Source organism: Xenopus tropicalis, chromosome 10 (genome assembly GCF_000004195.4).
Source record: "Xenopus tropicalis strain Nigerian chromosome 10, UCB_Xtro_10.0, whole genome shotgun sequence".
Lineage (NCBI taxonomy): Eukaryota > Metazoa > Chordata > Amphibia > Anura > Pipidae > Xenopus > Xenopus tropicalis.
Genome location: NC_030686.2, coordinates 40,554,297 through 40,574,326, shown reverse-complemented (window position 1 = coordinate 40,574,326; position 20,030 = coordinate 40,554,297).

The following is a 20,030-nucleotide window of genomic DNA, read 5'->3' as shown; positions in this document are numbered from 1 at the left end:
CCTACCAACTGTGCTGGGAGGCTGCTCCATTTCTCCCGACTGCTCCTAGGAGACCGCGGCGAGTGGCTTGGCCCTATGGAGCTCTCCCAGAGATAAGAGAGGCCATGACACAGACTGCAAAGAGCGCGCCCAACATGATAACCGCAAACAGATGACAATAACGTGTAAATCAGCGTGTTGGAGCAGTCCAAACACTGATCTCCAGGGGAGGGGCAAGCAGCAAAACAAACTTTTCCATCTTCAAACAACATTGATGACGGTTCAAGTAAGGTAAAGGCTGAGAACTTGCAGGCCACATATTGCTCCCATTATTTCCCTCCAAATTTCTCCTGCTCTCTTGATCCTCACCGCCAAATTTTTCCCTATTGGGATTTTTCTAACCTCCCTCCGAAAAAGTGATGATCCCTCTCAATCTTGATTGTCTACACAACCTTTCTATTAGGTTCCCAAGTGTCTGGCAGCGTGCAAAGGGTGGGCTTCCATAGCTTTCCTACCAGTCTCTTTGTGCTCAAGGATAAAGCCCAAACTTCCATGGAGGAGTGATAGATACATGGAACTACCTTCCAGCGGAATATACTACCAGTTGAGGATAAATGGTGGACTTAGTGGGAACACAAGTTAAATAGGGGTGGTGTTTGGAGTCTGCTTGGTATATAGATCATTGTGTGCCTATGTGGGCTTTGTTACTGTGAGATGATTGGAGGAAAGTCTCCACCAATCAGCCTGTGGCTCATAACAGTGTAGCTCAATAGCAGGTGGTGTCAATGGAAGGAGTGAGCTGTGGGTAAGAGATATAGATAAATTATGGAGCTGCCATTAGGAAGATTAGGTCTAACATAGTAACATCTCTATAAAAGTGGGGCTCAAGTTCTTCCAGACTCCCATGATTGGGAACAGCGCTCCATTCCCTTTAGATTCCCAGGGGGTGAAGGAACGTCCCAGTGCCCCAATGTGCACATCCATATTAATCATATATAATCCCCCGCTCTGCAAACCCTGCTGCAAGCCTAATCCATAACGTGCAGGTCCCAGGCTATTAATCAAGGCCCCGAGTGGCCGGCAGAGTCGCGCCTGGCTAGCGGAGACGCCGAGTGGGAAGGAATTACACGGCGCACATATTTCCCTGTTTGTTGCATGTTCCTGGCAAGTTCCTCTGTGTTACAAACTCACTGATGAAAACTCCAGCCCATTTATCTGCTGCCAAGAGAAGATGAAGAGCCGGGGTTACAAAAGATAATTAATGGCCTGGTTTTATCCCTTTTTTTTTTTGCATTTTTAGTTAATAACTTTTATTTACATTTCTGTAATCGTTTCAAAAGGTCTCAGGCTCCCGCTGCAGAACCAGTAGGAAAGCACATACGCAGGTCTTACTGGTAAATGGGTCACTCGTGCAATAAGGGTCCAGTAATACCCCATAAAGCCTTGAATACAAACAGGGGCTGTAGTTGGGGTGCATAGCAAACAATAGCCGGCTGCTAGTACTGCCATACGCTTTGCTGACGTGACAGACTGGTGGTGGTTGGGGGGGGGGGGGTAGAGGGGGCAATTTAATTGGATTGCTTTACTTTTTTGCCTCCTACTTTGTTTAGTTCTGTTTTGGTTAAAGGAGGAACATGGGGTAGAGGCCTAGCAGAGAGGCAGCAGTCCATAGCCAAGTGGGCTGGGAAGTGAAGATAGGGAATAGGCTAAGCCCAGCTAGGGCTGACTGCATATGGTTAGTGTAAAATAGTAAATATTTAGCTCACCGTTACTTTAGGCAGTCCTCATGAGGGTTAATCCAAGCTAAAGCCAGGCTTGGCCAGAGTTAGGAGGGGATAGCTGCTTCCCTTTCCTGGTAAAGTTGTTCTGTTCTGTGTTTGGCCCGTGTCTTTAAATAGGGCCGTCACCAAGTGTTCTGTCCCTTTGGACCCACTTGCTGGAGGGGTTGGTTGGTTCTGGAAAACCTGAGGAAGGAGGCCTCAGAGTCAGGGAGGAGTCTGTAATAGCTCTGGGAGTGAGAGTCAGGCTGAGGGCAGTTAGTAGAGGAACCAGCAGAAAGGGTTAATACCCCAGTGTAGGGCCTCAAGCGCTCAGGGACAGAGGTAGAGAGATCCACTTAGAAAGTACCACTGACAGTAACCCTCCAAGCTGGGAACAAGTTCATCTCTCTAGAAAGCTCTGAATTCTGGGAAGGCCGTCTCCCATACACTCCATATTAATCAAATAATCCAAATTTTTAAAAATGATCCCATTTTTCTCAGTAATAATCAAACAGTAACTTGTTAACCAGTAAGTATATAGCTGGTTACCTTGTAATACCAGCCCTGGCCGGGTTATACCTAGTGATGCACTGAATCCAGGATTCGGCCTTTATCGGCAGGGTTCGCATTCGGCCAAATCCACGGTCCTGGCCAAACCGAACCCGAATCCTAGTATTTGAAAGGGTTAAATGTCCGCATGAACACAGAAGTGGAAAATGTTTTGCCCCCCAACATTTGACCCTTCCAAATCCTAGTTAGCAGATGCTAATTAGAAATTGGCTCGGAATTCGGCCGAATCCCTTATGATCGATTCGGGGGTTCGGTGCATCCCTAGTTTTACCAGTGGGGTAACTATAGAGGTCTGCTTCCCCCCATAGATAAGAATTTTAATAGCTATTGACCCGTTTTGTATTTCCAACATGTTACATAACACCGGTAATATTTTTCATTAACTGCTTTGGGCCCCGAAGGTCAGAGTGTCTGGTAGAACCCAGAGGCCCAACACTGTGTAACCCCCCCCCCCCCCCATCCCACTATCAGACGCTGTACGTTCTGTGCAGCTTGTAAGGAAAAGGTGGGCAAAGACTGATTGACCCAACCCTAAGATAATATTTTTCTGCCAGGGGAGCTGGGGGAGTGCAAATATTGCAATAGAAATGTGACATGGTATATGGGCTTCTAGCTGTTTGCTAAGCGTAGCGGGAATGGCGGGGTACAATAATATTTATTATGGGCCAGAACACTCTCTGGAACTCATTTAAAGGCCAGAGCCCTAATTGAAATTTCTAGTTTATGACAGGTAAGACCTAATGGGACCAAAAAATAAAAAAACAAAATCCCCCTTATCCGAGGATAATATCTATCTTTCGATTTGACTTTGGCAATAAACAATGAAACAGCTCATTAACACACCATTAAGTGCATGTTCTAATACTGAGCGCAGCCCTGGAATCCTATGGGGGGAGGTGGGGGAGATCCGCACTGACATTTATAATGCCAGACTAGCACGGACAGAGGCTCCTCTGTGACTGCGGTGTTGGGAACTAAAGGGGTTAATAGGGAAGAAGAGGACACTGGGCAGAGGAGCTTGCAATCTGTCAGCGCTGTCTGGCAGTGAAGCGGTTACCCCCCCCCCCGGGTGCTGGGGCCTTGCCATGCTGATGGATGGAGGCAGCTCTCAGCTCAGCGATGAACCCACCGCAGGAGTCACTGTGTCTCCTGTGACTGAGCCTGGGGGGCGCAGGGAGAGGCGCTCTCACATCTGGAAGCCATCGGCTCACTGATTAATTAAAACGTATCGCAGAGGAGTTCATCTCTCCTTTTATCAGGGACCAAAGGGCATAAAACATTCACTGCACAGAAATGGGATGCTTAAACCTCATCCCTCCGTATATACAAGAGCATGGATCTGTGTGTCCCATCTAACAAACACGCAACTGCCCCTCCAATACTGAGCCAATGAGATCTGCCTGTTGGGTGCCAGCTCCAACTGTCAGCTGCTCCTAAGGGTGAAGACACACAGAGCTACTAGTAGCGGCTACTTGTCGTGGCTACAGAAACAGACAATGCTGATCATTTACTGATAACTGTCTCTACGTGTGTTTTAGCAGAGGCAATTCTCAGTACAGGTATAGGACCCGTTATCCATAATACTCGGAACCAAGGGTATTCCAGATAAGGGATCTTTCTGTAATTTGGATCTTCATACCTTAAGTCTACTAAGAAATCAATAAAACATGAATTAAACCCAATAGGATTATTTTACATCCAGTAAGGATTGATTATATCTTAATTGGGATCAAATACAAAGCACTGTTTTATTTTTACAGAGAAAATGGAAATACATTTTAAAAATCTGAATTATTTGCTTAATATGGAGTCTATGGGAGACGGGATTTCCATAATTAGGAGCTTTCTGGTTATCGGGTTTCCGGATAACGGATCCCATACCTGTACTGTCTATGCAGGCTTTTAGTAGCCGTTACAAGTAGCTGCTACTAAGTAGCTCTGTGTGTCTTCACCCTAATAGACAAGTGTAGGAATTAAGCGCTCGCCTACTCCTGTACTTAAACATGTATAACCCATGGGAACATTTACATCTCAGTTCCTCCATATACAAATAAACACCTACCTCTTACCTATCCCTAACTCACAGGTATCTATTCTGCTGGCAAAGGTGTAACTGGGGGAAAGGGGCAGAATGATCGGGGAGCCCATATCAGTGCAGCAGAGCAGATAGTGGGGTTCTAGCAGAACAGAGCATTAAATGGCACAGGGACCCCCAGCATTAAGTGGCCAAATACATGGAGTAGGGACCCAAAGCTTTAAATAGCACCCCGATATCTAACTCATTGCTCTCTGCTTCACTCAGCCCCTCAGATTCTTCCTTATGAAGGACAACAAAACCCAAATTCAGTGGGGGTTGGCAATTTGTTAGGCACCCCCAATGCTAACCAGGATTTTCCCAGGATTCCTCCCACTGGGCTGGGCCCGCACATACATTAGTGCTGTAATGTAGAACAAGGAAATGCACTGACTGGGGCAACACAATTACCCTGATGAGGTCTATGGAGGTGTATTTCCATCTTCTGTCAGTTCTGACTCAGCAGCAAAACGCGTTGTGTATCTCGCCCTAATACAGAGACATAAGGAACCCCAGGATACCCACTGGACATCTTCCTGCACCTAAGAGTCCCTATAAGAGACCAAAGAAGGAACAAGGGCCCCATAGTTCTCCCCCACAGTGGGCACATTTCCCAGTCTATGCCAGAGACCCTGAGCCCGCGGTTTCCCAGCTGTTGCGCCACGGTTCCCAGCATGGCATGAACCATTACCTCAGAGCCATCAGACCATGACATAATCACTCAAGGTTGGAGCCAATGACTTGTTCTGCCAGCGCCCTTGGCTTGGGCAGGAAAGGAAAAGGGAAACATTAAAAATCTGGCTTTCTCATCAAACGGCCCTGATGGTATCAAGCTTGGAACCGGTTGCCTTCAGATGTTTCCTGCACCCCAAGTTTCTCTTTCACGCCTCCCCTGGTGCCGCCCAAAAGGAATCAGATCCTGTTACTGCGCTGGTCGTGCCAGTTTGGAGAGGGCCTATCTCTAATAATGGCGGGGCGCTGGGGGCATGTGGAACGCTTGGCACACCATTCTGCCTCTGGCACTCGCTGCAATAATTCTATTTGCTCCAACCTGATGATGCAGTTGGACTGGAGACTGGCACGTTAAATATAAAGGGGAATATAAATATTCCTAATGGCTTATCTTCCATTCATTTCCAAATAAACAGACTACTCTAAGTCTATTATAGGCCCAGAATATTCCTTCTCTATATATTTGCATTTATATATATATATGGAAAGAGGTAGATGCCATATTGCTTAGCTCCGGTGAGGCAAGTGCAACAGTCTGCAGAAGTACCTAGCCACAAAGTAGCCATGTGTGATGCTCCTGCTTGGGGGGCTCTGACTTTAACACCCTCCTATTCACTGATCACCTTTAGCCAAGGGATTGCGTATGGCACCCACATACAAATGGCGGCTGGCTGCGGGTTCAATAGGCATACAAGCAGATGTGCCATACCCGCTAATTCCAGTTTCCTACTATGGCATTAGCCATAGCAATCCAAAGTCACAATAATTAACCTGGGCACCCAGTACAAGGTTGGCAATCTGCCACTCCAACACCATACCTACTATACCATTACTCCTGGAAGAGTCAGTGTAAAACAGATGAAGGGTAAGGCTTGGCCCCAGTGGAGATCCCTGAGTGCATAAATGCCCATAACGGTTTCTGTTTCTGCCCCCCATGCTGAGGGGCTGCTGCACCTGGACCACCACCTCTGCTCGGTGAGTGTTTTGTTTACTGTTGGTCATTTTGTGCCTTTATTTTCGGTTTGGCTTAGTCCTTGGAAGCCCAGTCTGACACTGTACCACACCTTGTGTCTTAACCTTTTCTCCTAGATTGTAAGCTCTTTTGGGCAGGGCTCTCTCCACCTCTTGTATCGGTTATTGATTGCTTTATATGTTACTCTGTATGTCCCATGTATGTAACCCACTTATTGTACAGCGCTGCGGGATATGTTGGCGCTTTATAAATAAATGTTAATAATAATAATACCTAGCTGGCTGCCCCAGCCTATGATCCCTAAACACTTGGCACCACCCAGTTACTGTGACGTCAGGGAGCCGCAGTCGGCCAATCAGAGCTTGTGTGACTACCGCCGTCACCCCTGTATTTAGTGGAATTCCCAAACCCCAGAACCCATCTCCTAATGGACCCGTTGGTGCTGGAATTTCTAGTTGAGTAATGCCAGGAGCCAGTGATATTTATGGTAACATGACGTTATTTGGGCACGTTTGCCCTGAATGCAGATAGAATGTTCCATGGGTCGTTTCTCTCCTTTTTAATATTTTCCACCAAGGCGAGCGATAATGACCGGGGGCGAATCCAAACAGTCTATTTTCCCGCAGTGTCGGTTCTGCTTCAGTACGTCGGTGCCGCCGCGGTTTGGGAACAGGGGAAACTGCCTTTGAATGATGCTCAGCATTAGGCCTTTTTAGCACAAGACAGACAGGCCTTTCAAGTGGAATAAAATCTCCCAGTAAGTGGCAGGCAGGTGACAGGTCTCCCCCGTAGAGCGGTGCGAGGGATCACGCTCTAATTTGTTATCTCCCCAGTGCTGCGCTCTATCCGCCGGCAGCTGAACGCTCACTGCTTGTACCAAGTGCGGCCGATTAGACTGGGCCGGCAGGGACAGCCAGGAGCAATTTACTGTAACAGAGAGAGCGGGAGCTGCAGGACTGTGTGGGGGGGGGCAGAGCTTCTGTCATTGCTGTCGGCTCCCTGGGATCTACAATCACATTTTATTTTCAAAAAGTGGCAGTTTCACAGAAGCAATATCCCACTAAGCAGTTATCCTGGCGCTGCCTGCAGAAAGATACAGCGCCGGCTCCAAATAAAATACATTCAGTTTCCCTGCCATTGCCGTTATAGGGAGAGGGATGAGCCGCCTACTGGAATACGGGGTCCTGGCTAATATGGCATTGCAGAGTGGGCTTTTACTGGGGCGGGGGGTTTGATAAAATGCCATTAATTCACGTGGGAGATTTAACCAGTCAGGGAATTGCAATCTGTGGCCTGGTTGAACTACATCCAGTAATGTAACTAGACAAAGGTTTGTACCACCTTCACTCATCCTCAGGGGGTTTCTAGGCCCCTGGCATGTCGGGGGGGGGGGGGGGGGGGTGGGGGGCGCATTTTGCTTGCTGCACTAGAAGTGGCAAGATTCAAATTTGAAGACCCTAAGGGACTCTGGATAATGCATCATGTATATATAGTGCTGGGCGGTATACCGGTAAAAACCGATCACCGTTTTTTTTTTTTGAAACCGATATGAATTTTCTACATACCCCCATACCGGTGTGCGTGAATACTTCCGGGTGCGCGCGTGACGTCAGCGCGCACACTCTACAAAAGCGCCATCGCTAGGACGCATTCAGAGTCGGATACCAATGTGAGCTGTCGGGGGGTGCCTGGCCAGTAATTATATTTTATGTGAAGGGGATGGGGGGGTGTTATTTATGTGAAGGGGATGGGGGGTGTTTGGGGTGGGGGTGGGTTATACTTATGTGAAGGGGATGGGGTTGTGTTTGGGGGGGTGGGGTGGGGTGGGGGGTTATATTTATGTGAAGGGGATGGGGGGGTGTTTGGGGTGGGGTGGGGGGGTGTGTGCGGATGGGGGGGTGTTTGGGGTGGGGTGGGGTGGGGGGGGTGTGTGCGGATGGGGGGGGTGTTTGGGGTGGGGTGGGGTGGGGGGGGGGGTGCGGATGGGGGGTGTTTGGGGTGGGGTGGGGTGGGGGGGTGCGTGCGTGCGGATGGGGGGTGTTTGGGGTGGGGTGTTTGGGGTGGGGTGGGGGGGTGCGTGCGGATGGGGGGGTGGGGGGCCTGCGTGCGGATGGGGGGGTGTTTGGGGTGGCGGGGGGGGGTGTTTGGGGTGGCGGGTGTTTGGGGTGGTCACCTAATAATGCATGGGGAAAAAAAAATACCGTCAAATACCGTGATACCGATATAATTTTGAAAAATACCGTGATATAAATTTTTGGTCATACCGCCCAGCACTATGTATATATAATGTATATATTATACTATATTGTTTAATTTACACCCTTTCTTCCCCTCTCTCCCCTATAAGCAAGTGAATAGTGATGAGCCCTGTATAAACAACCCCCTCCTCGTCTCCAGCTGCACCTTGAGTGGCAGGTTAACAGATAAGGGGGAGCTCATTATACAGGGAGTTTCAATGGGAGTAAGATCTGCTCCTCCCACAATGGCTGTTTAGAACCAGGAGGTTATAAAGGGAAGGTACTTTCGCTTATACATAACAAAAGTTATTTATTAACAACAGGCACAAATATTATTCACTGAACAGGTACTGCCCCTTTAGCACCAAGCTGCCCCCTGAGTGGGAAATATGTTAGTAAATGGAGGCAGGATACTATGTATTACTTGGCTTCTCCTGCCCCATGGAACCTCCAACTTGACATTTTTATTATCTGCAGTTTGAACAGCACAAGATAATGTTCCCAAATTAAACAGCCAAGTACCAGAAAGTACAAATATCAACACAAAGTTCCAGGTCTTGGAAAGGATCCAGTGGATTACAATGCAGCGTCTCGCCCAGCAAAGGGAAACCGAAACCAAAAACAAACTTGTGGCTCTCTAACGGCATCAGGGCTGAGAGGGGAGATGTTCCAAACTCAGAGATGCACAGGAGTAACTATAGAGTAAACAGTCCCTGTGACTCTTGGGGGGCTTAGAGCAGTCCCTGTGACTCTTGGGGGGCTTAGAGCAGTCCCTGTGACTCTTGGGGGGCTTAGAGCAGTCCCTGTGACTCTTGGGGGGCTTAGAGCAGTCCCTGTGACTCTTGGGGGCTTAGAGCAGTCCCTGTGACTCTTGGGGGGCTTAGAGCAGTCCCTGTGACTCTTGGGGGGCTTAGAGCAGTCCCTGTGACTTTGGGGGGCTTAGAGCAGTCCCTGTAACTCTTGGGGGGCTTAGAGCAGTCCCTGTAACTCTTGGGGGGCTTAGAGCAGTCCCTGTGACTCTTGGGGGGCTTAGAGCAGTCCCTGTAACTCTTGGGGGGCTTAGAGCAGTCCCTGTAACTCTTGGGGGGCTTAGAGCAGTCCCTGTAACTCTTGGGGGGCTTAGAGCAGTCCCTGTAACTCTTGGGGGGCTTAGAGCAGTCCCTGTAACTCTTGGGGGCTTAGAGCAGTCCCTGTAACTCTTGGGGGGCTTAGAGCAGTCCCTGTAACTCTTGGGGGGCTTAGAGCAGTCCCTGTAACTCTTGGGGGGTTTAGAGCAGTCCCTGTAACTCTTGGGGGGCTTAGAGCAGTCCCTGTAACTCTTGGGGGGCTTAGAGCAGTCCCTGTAACTCTTGGGGGGTTTAGAGCAGTCCCTTTAACTCTTGGGGGGCTTAGAGCAGTCCCTGTAACTCTTGGGGGGCTTAGAGCAGTCCCTGTAACTCTTGGGGGGCTTAGAGCAGTCCCTGTGACTCTTGGGGGGCTTAGAGCAGTCCCTGTGACTCTTGGGGGGCTTAGAGCAGTCCCTGTGACTCTTGAGCAAAAGTTCCAGTTTATGAAAAATATCTTATATTGAAAAGAATACAATACTGGTCCTTTATTATTATTTAATAGAGACAGCTATTTTCAAGTACAGGGATTTATCCTTGCACCATGCAGATAGTATTCTGAACATATCCTAATACCATGGCAGCAAACCCCCCCCCCGTGCCCTCTCACTTACACCCCCCCCCCCCCGGTGCCCTCTCACTTACACCCCCACCCCCAGAATAACCATCCCCGTCAGGGCACAAACACCATAATGAGCTCAATGCGGGCCGATCCATACTGATATATAGCAGGTTTTTATTGCCTTGTTGCTCCTATTCTCTCAAGTGCTGCCGTGGATCAATAAGGCCATTTATCCAACCTGTCCCGGGCAGGAAGGCCAATATGCCTGGGAGTTGGGATACCCCCGGTAGGAAGGCTTTACCCTAGGCCAGGGATGGGCAGAATGAATAAGGCACAGGGAAGGAGAGAGAGAGCAGGAGAAATCATCAGTGCCCCTAATTATATTGCTGTTTTAGGGCTCTGGCACACAGGGAGATTAGTCGCCCGCAACAAATCTCCCTGTTCGCGGGCGACTAATCTCCCCGATATGCCATCCCACCGGCGAAAATGTAAGTCGCTGGTGGGATGGCACATGCTGCGCAGGCAATTTCGGCAAATCGCCGAAGTTGCCTCGCGAGGCATTTCCGGCGATTTGCCGAAATCGCGCCGCCGCATGTGCCATCCCACCGGCGACTTACATTTTCGCCGGTGGGATGGCATATCGGGGAGATTAGTCGCCCGCGAACAGGGAGATTTGTTCCGGGCGACTAATCTCCCCATGTGCCAGAGCCCTAAAGGGATCCTATTAATTACAGGATCTGTCAGACCCATCCCCCTCCCCCATATTCTGGTCAGGACATGACCAAAAAATCAAACAGATTACAGAAACATTACAGAGATTACAGAGACCACCAGCCCAATGAATAGTGAGTGTCTATGGCATCTTACAGCAGCCCCTCTGGCATTTGCCTGAACCCACAGATTGCCAGTCTGGGCCTGGGTCCTGGCATTCCAAGTACCCAGAGGCCCAAACAGCCCCCCCCCCCTAAGCCCAATAAATAGTGAGTGTCTATGGCATCTTACAGCAGCCCCTCTGGCATTTGCCAGAACCCACAGATTGCCAGTCTGGGCCTTATGCCATTTAATGCCAGAAATGTCCTAATTAAGTTCTTTTTAAGCAAACAATTGTTTGCGTCCCCCGCACCCCCTTCCCCGCTGATCCTCCCTAACCCCCCCATGCAGGGTCCCCCTAAGCTCGCATAAGTTTTATGCATCAGTGGAGGAACGGTTGGCCGGAGGAGAGCTGGCAAGGGTCATTGGGTTTTTTCCCGGGGGCCCAGTCCGACCCTGCCTGCCGCTCGCTCCCTACTGCCCCTTGCCTCCTTGCTCACTTCTCCTCCAATTGCACCCAAGGCCTAGATAAAATCCACTCGCTTGGCAATAGCAAGATCTTTATTTAGAACATACAAATGATTTACCCTTTTGCCTAAAGCAAATATGAAATTGTGGGAAACAAAAAAAGCTTTATCAGAACCCCCACCGGACCCAGTACAAACATGTGCGTTTAACATGCCAGTGAATGTGTCCCTAATCCCCTCGCTATGTGACAATCCCAAACATCCCCTCCAGGCGATGGCTCCTTTGTAAGAGACACAGACGCCAAACTTTCTGCAATTACAGGGCCTCATTTTAGCCCCCACGGAGGACAGAGCGGGACCCCCAGGTTACAGGTCAGTTGTAAAACTCATCAAGCTCAAGGCTTGTGTCAGGCACATTACAGAGTGGGGGAACCGGCCCGGAACGGAGAAGGGGCAGCCAGCATCACCTCCACTGCCCAATTAGCCAGACGGAGAGCGGGGTCCAGGAGCGAGGTGTCATTAACGGAGCTGTGTGTCACCTCTAACGAGGGACCCGAGGTGGGCGAGGTGACAGAGCACAGCTAGGTGTGAAGAACGGCGTCTGCTGGAACTACTGGGATAATGCAGAGAGAAATGGAGAAATTCCAGATTTCTGCACTCAACTCTAATAGAAAATCACATTTTTTTTTAATAGAAACAAAAGGCAGAGCACTGAGATACTCACACCTACAGGAGGCTGAGCCCTACGGGAAAGGCACTGGGAGCAAAACAGGTGCCCACACAGCCCAAAACATAAGGGCTCGGGAAACCAAGCAGTTACTATAGTATATATTGCTCATTCCCAGATGTGGCTGCACAAAAACCGCAGTTAGGCACATTGAGGCACATTGTACCCATACTTGCATCCTAATATGCCCTTCCCTATGCTGGGTGCTAGTGCGTCCGAATAATGCCCAAATGTCCCTAGAGCTAACCACCTCCATTGAGAAACACTCAGCTCTTATAGGAGTTTCCATAATGTGCAGCAACCCAGTTACAGCTACTGAGGTGCAGCGACTGTGCAACTGAGGGTCCCTATTGGGTGCCTGTATTCTAGGCATGGAATTAGCTACAAATAAAAGGCTGTGCCCCAGAGATAGCAACTGGTTTATTGCTTCCATGTGTATCAATGATGTCTTGTAAGACCCAATATATACATGGAGAGTGGAATCTCACACATGGTATACATATATATAGAGAGAGAATATAGTACCCCCTATTGTAAGACATAAGGATATTATAAGTCATTATTAGGAGTTCCATGACCATATTAAAGCAAAATCACTAATCACCGATTATAACTGATGACATCCCTAAGCTCCATTTATAAGGATATAATTTACAGGATATGCATGGCTCTTTTGTATTATATATATATATATATATATATATATATATATATATATAAATATATATATTATACAGCAAAGATATGATGCCATGCAATGAATAGAGTTGTGTATTTTGCAGCTCAATGGGGGAAGAGCTTTCCTTTGCACCCCCATTTCCTGCTGGTTAATGCTGTAGATGGAAAAGCCACAAGGGGGCTAGTGCAATAGATAATGCTTTCCCCTATTAATAGCAAACAGGCGGCTGAGATGCACACCAATGTATGGATACCCTACTGAGCTGTTTGAACTGGATTTGGCAGAGATGTCCCTGTAATGGTTGCTATGTGGCGCAAGCCTTTTACTTACACATTAATTCAATGTTTCCCCGCTGGCAGGGATTGGAGCGCTTATTGCTGCACATTGGGTCACTGGTGCCAAGAGTCGCTGGAATCACGTGGGCAGCTCCGGATTTGCCCTCTGACCCCGGTGAAGTCAGCTTGCCCTTAGCCTCCCAGTGCATTGGGGGGTGACGAGAGAAGGGCCCCAGACTGCCCAGTGCAGGGAACATGGGCCGGCGTGCTGCCAGCTGTGTAGCCCAGCAGGGCTCGGAGGGGAATCCTTCAGGCACGGATTTATTGTTTCCTGCTACTAAAAATGAGCAGCAATTCCAGTTAAATGTTCATTTACTGTACATGGAAAGCGCCTGCTCGTTTCAGGCCCTCTGACACAAAAGATAAAGGACATTAAATATCGGATTAAGCTTCCTGTAACCCATTCAGGTGAGGGAAGCTCTGAAAATAACCCCCTATAGTGGAGCATTAAATTAATACTAACAACCCCCCCCCCCCCCCCCCACTATTCACCAGCGATTCCAATTCCCCACTTAATAATCCAGGACTCTATGGGAGATGACCTTCCCATAATTCAAAGCTTTCTGGATATCGGGTTTCCGGATAAGAGATGCCATACCTGAAATTGCTTTCACATGGAAGCCCTTTAGTCCTCGCCCATTCTGCCTCTGCCCAAATGCTTTCTCATTCCTATAGATTGTAAGCTCTTTTGGGCAGGGACCTCTTGTATCGGTTATTGGTTGCTTTATATGTTACTCTGTATGTCCAATGTATGAAACCCATTTATTGTACAGCGCTGCGGGATATGTTGGCGCTTTATAAATAAATGTTAATAATAATAATAATAATAGACTGTATATAGTGACTTGGGAGTGAAATCCCTGCAAAGCTAAAGTAGAGAGGTGTGTAACTAAAGGCTATTGTAGTTCGTCCATGGTAACTTAGACATCTCTGTGATGCTGCTTAGAGTTGTAGTTCAGACACTACAACCAGACTGCAATTAATCAAGGCAACATGAGGATGAGGCCCCCATTCTTCCTCCCTGCTGTTATATATGGCAGACTTTATTCCTTTGGGCGGGAGTCCATGTTCTTTATGCATTGGATTCCCACCTGCCAGACTAATTCCTTGCTGCATAAAATCACAGATACGGCCGGGCCGGCCTTCATTTCCTCTCAATAAAACCTGCGCCCACTGCGGGGAATGGCAGCCCTTAGGCGCCGCTACCAGGCAACACTATTTAATGCCCAGCTATTAGTGGAATATACAGTTACTTCAAGAACCTTCTTCCAAGATGCCCCTTTGTGCCTCCCTTACATTAATGGGGCAGCAGGACTTTGGGAGATCCCCTTGCACCCAAGATCATTTCCATGTACCTTATTGTAGCACAGAGACATCTTAATCCCATTTATGCAAAGGGAATAGGACACAGGATTTTGCCATAAACATGTACCATTGCTTCCTATGGAGATAGACACACACCAGTGAATGCTAGGCTAGATGCTTGCAGTCAATGGCTGGAACCATGTGTACTAATCAACGGCCCATATGGCTATAGACCAAATTTCTCTGGCTCCAGGGCCATTTGACCGTAATATGGGCCTATGTGGATAGAAGCATAGTCAGTGTGGTCATATCTGTGAAAATTCCAATATCCTAGGTAGAGATCAGTTGGGCAGGCTGTAGTTTTTGGCCCACACATGGTTGAGTCGGCCGCCATGTTGGCCCCTGTATGGCCAGCTTAACTCCCAGCAACTTCCCACATCCTCCGACTGGAGACGTTGGAACTGCAATGGTAAAGCCATGAAATCCCACTACTGTCAGGTGCCAGATATTTCATTTCCCAGCGACGCAGCCATATTTCAGCCTTCCCCTGTGTGTTTTATGACCAGGGGGGAGCGAGGGCAGCACGGGGTGGGGGGGTAAGGATCAGCCTGGACCATTCAGCTGCAGCCAAATGACCCTGTTCTGGGAAGATCTATCAGTCTAGACTCACAGGGGGGGGCAGAATTGGGAATATTTATCACCACATTGCTGTGCCCCCTCGCCTCCCTGCACTGTCCACTCTCTGGTAGTGCAACTGGCAGCCCCACAAAGGCCCTTTAGTAAAGGCAGATTCAGACTGAAAAACCTTAAATTCATGCTGACTATGCTGGGAGTTGCAGTTCCACAGCAGGTGAAGCACAGCCATTGCTATAACCCAGCACAAACCTTGTTCGCTAAATTCTGCAGGAAAGGGCTCCTGGCTTCCAGTTGTAAGGCTCCTATATAAAAGAGAAGGGCATGACTCTGGGTTAGCCCTGTACAAGTTCCCACTCCGCCAGTTAAAAGCAACTCGTGCGTTTCATATATCATCCCCAAAGGCAAGAGAATGCTCAAATATTCATGAAATGTTATAAATCCTGTTAGAAAGAAGCGAGCTGTAGCGTTGCTTTAATACAAGATTTATTACATACGGTGCAGCCGCCTACTAACGGCTTTCTCTGAGCGTCAGGTCAGGGTATTACATGCCCCACGTTCTGCCCCTGCACAGAGGGGAAGGGCAGCCCCCGCTGGAGCTCGGTGCCATTGGAGCCAGATAAGGGAGCTGCCATGGGATTGTTATTTACCCCCAGAGCTGGCACCGTGCAGATCTGAGAGCGGAGCAACAAGTCTGTATTTAGTGTTTGTTATTACAAATGACTCCCAACCAGGACCAAGCTGATTATGTGGCCCTTGCCTGAAGCAAAAGTCATGGTTCCAATGTAATTTATTAGCTTTTATGCTCCCTCATTGCATTAAGACCAGAGGTCTAATGCCCCACGCATTGTGCAAAGTGACAGCCATTTTTTCTTTTTGCACTAATGCGTGAGGCTTTGTGCCAATAGCTGCAGGCCTCTGCAAACTGATGCTGGAATGTATGGCCGGCCGGCCTTAAGCTAACCACACCCCGAGAGATCCACTCGTTTGGGGACATCGGCAAATGAGCAGATCTTTTCCCAATATGGTCACTTTGAGGTGGCGATATCGGATGTTGACGGGATGCAGGCCATCAGATTAAGGACCGCATCAACACACCGATGTGCCCCTTGTACCAGTGGGATTTATTTAACCTGCCCAATGAACATCTGGCTAATTTCCAGCCGGCACGTCCATCTGGGGGCCCCCATACATGGGCCAATAAACTGCCAGCTCAGATGGTCGGCAGCATTTATCAGCCCGGGTATGAACTTTAGGCTATGATGGATTCAAAAGGGACGGGCAGGGAAAAGCACCCAGAATGGCCCCTCTGCTCCTGTGAATCTGAGACTTACAGATGCAGCAGGAATTGGAGCAGATCAAGATTAAAGTGGGTGTCGGGGGAAGAACAAGAGGGAACAAGTTCATTACCAATAAATATGTAATAGTGGCTCCAACTTTGATTGATGGTAACTGGCTAAGCTGGTGCAATACCAGCCAGTTGGCAACCCTAGCGCCGGCATATTGATGCCCGTTCCACTGCATTCAAACAAAGCCATCGGCCATAAACTCCGCACAGCAGAGTCGCCATCATGGGGAGAGGTGGAAAACCAATCAGAATCCAGTGTCTTCATTTGTTGTGAAAATGGGTATTGCCTGGGGATCAGGCAGGTTGTGAGTGTGTGAAACTGAGCAATGGGTGTATTAGGGCCACATTGTACGTGGGAGAGCCCGGCTCACTGATCATTATAGATCCCCGCAGGTCCCGAGAGATCCCTGTTACAGCTCCGACCTAAGAATGTTCCAATGCGCAGAACCAATGTGCTTGCAGCCGCCCCCTTTGAACATGAGTTTCTGTTATTTTCTATTTTAGACCACAATCAGTTCAAATTGTCCATTTATTTGTCCGTTTATAAACTGTAACATTCCCTGATGGGAGAACTGGCGCCTTCCCATTTCATTATATTCTGCACTTTTTTTTTTTTTTTTTTAAAGCAGGTTCATATAATTAACCCTCTGTTAGCCTAATAGTTATAAGCACATATCCCAATTAGCTGGTTTTCATTTTTTATCATTTTTGAAATATTTCCCTTCCTCTTCTGCCTCTTTACAGCTTTCCAATGGGGGTCACTGACCCCGGCAGCCAATAAACTGTTGCTACAATTTTATTGTTATTAATATTTTGTATATTTCCACTGAGACCCTCTCCTGTTCATATTTCAGTTTCTCATTCAAACCGCTGCCTGATTGCTAGGGTCATGTGAACCCTAGCAACCAGACGGCTGCTCAAATTCCAAACTGGAGAGCTGCTGAACAAAAAGCTAAATAATTCAAAAACCATAAATAATACAAAATGAAGACCAATGCAAATTGTCTCAGAATAGCACTCTGGCCCCCCAACTCCGATCTGCCCCAATTCTGTCCCCCACACCCCATCCATACTGCCCAATACCTTTTTTGCTGATTTTCCCTCTCCTTTGCCGGAAGGTGTAGCAGCTCTGCCCCCAAATGCATCATAGGCCCGCCCTTTTTGCATCATAGGCCCATTTCCTTTGGCCACACCCCTCACCTCCATGTCACTGGCCGGTAAGGGAGTAAAGGGTCCAACCCTCCACACCTCTTCTAATGAATGGTGCTCAACTGAACCTACTGAAGCTAGGGGAACCCTGAAGCTACTGCCACCCTGGGACTTGAAGGTCCTCTCCAGTGGGTGGCAATAACCACCAATGTCTATTTTGATGCATCAGGGGCAACTGCAGAGACCACAACTCAAAGCACGGCCACAGTCAATGCTGCACTGGAGCTCAGCGATTCAGCGTGGTGCACTGGTTAGAGGCGCAAGAGATAGGAATGGACTGGAGGTGGAATGCAAAAAAAACAAAACGCCACAAGTGTTAAAACACCCGTAAGAGCCCTCACCGTTACGGCAGAGCCCCAATACAGCAGGTGTCTCTCCATAATGTGTCACTCTCTGTCAGAGACACCCAGCTGCTGAGACAGAGGTGATGTTCCCCTTTAAGAGACAGCAAGCCACGGAATGCTCTCGCCTCACCCGCTGTCACTCCCACAAATGTCATCTTTCTTTAATGTAAAGCTGATAGATGGGCAGCTTCTGTTCCACGCTGCATAGCTGGCACGGCTCCATGGGCTTCTAGGAATACAGCTGCAGATACAATCACACAGCAGAAACCACAAAAGACCCAGTGTAAACCCGAGCGTGCCGAGAAGCAGTGACAAAGTGCATGGAAATTTACTCCGACGTTCAGCTGGTTTTATAGTAACGTGCAGATTTGCCCCGGTGCATTTACCAGTAGCAACCGGTGGTCACCTGTTAGATTGGCTTGGTCTGAAGCAGCTCAACTTCTCACAAATCAACAACCAGGCACCCAAAGAATGATACCTGTACCAGGTTACCCCTGTATCACTGGTGCCACCCAATAAATTTGGTTGCCCAAAACAGAGAACTAACAGCCAACTGATTCAGAGCAAACATGGGGTTCATCTTCGCCTTATTTTCATTTAGCGACCCAACTCATTCTTCCCCAGTTTATAGAAGGGAACCCCAACCATTATTTAACCATAAGCCAAATGGACTGGCAGCCTACAGGATACTCTGTTTGGCTGAACATCTGGTTTTTATTCAACCAAAACTTGCCCCCAAGTCAGGAATTCAAAAATAAGCCTCTGTTTTGGGGGCACTGAGATCCAAAGGGTTGGGGAGCAACATGTTGCTTCAGAGCCACTGGTTGGGGATCACTGGTTTATAAGATCAGTTCAATTTGCTGCTCTGCTTTGCTGGAAAGAGCTCCTGGTTGTTCTTCAGGGAAGGACATGGCGGCCATATTGAGCAGCTGAAAACACAAGGGTAACAGCATGGAGGAATCCAAGGAATAGAGTGAGGAGAAAGAGGTTTCACTGGGAAGATGGGAAAATGAATCTGTTGTGCATAGGAACGAGGGTAACTATCTTGTATGTCGGCCATACACATTCAGATGATATTCTTCCGATGAATGTTCTGATATCAACTGTATGATTAAATGCAACGATCTAAAACTAACGTTCAGGCTGAAATTGTAGGATAAAGCCATAACAATAACAAGTCGGAGGATGTTCTGAACATGAAATAGTTGGCACCAACCGTACGAAAGTGACTTGCTGGACATGCATGGTGGGGCCCCCAAGGATATCGGCAGATACACAATACATGCGCAATATCATTATCCAACCAAAATGTTCTAACCTGTCCCATCAACTACTGATCTCCATGGTATGAAAATTATAGGAGCGGTAATTTGGAAACCACACAGTGGGCGAAATGTACTTTTATGAGATTCTACTGGTGCGTGCATGGCTTAAGAGCAGGAGCTCATAGGCTTTTCCTTCATGTGCATCTTCCTCTTCCCATAAGCCTCTCTTCCTCCCTCCAACCTTCCTTCCTACACAAGGCACAAGCCTCCCTCTCACTCTTAATCCTCTCCTCACTCATGTCTCTTCTTTTATATTCCTTCAGCCCCATCGCTGGCCTCCTTCACAAACATTCTATTTATCCTCTGCTCTCTCCATTGTTCTTTTGCCTCCAACTCATCACTCCTTTTTGTCCATCTCTCTTTCCCCCTTGTTGCCTTTCACAACTCTTCCCTCCATCAATCTCTCCTCTTCCTCATGACGTCTTCCTTCTGACATGTCCTCTCTCTATCCTTGCCTCCCTCTCACATTTCTTCTCTCCATCCTTCTGCCCACTCCATCATCACTGGCTCCACCTCACATCCTCCCTTTGCTCCTCCCGCCCTCTCGCATCTCTTCCCTTTATTCTTCACCCCTCTCCCTCGTTACTTCCTCTCACATGGCCTCTCTTCATCCCTGCCTCCGGCTCGAATTGGGTTTTTTTTGTCCTTTTTCCCATCCTGCCCCTGCCTCCCACACATCATTTCCCACAGTCCTTATCTCCATCTCCACCCATGAACCAATTGCATCTCTTTCCTCATTCCTCCCTTTACTCTCCATCCTTTCCTCACTCTCACAATCAATTTCTATTTTCCTCCCAAATGAGTTCCACTTCTCTCTTCCTCTCCTGTTTCTCTAACGCAGATTCCATTTTTCCCGCT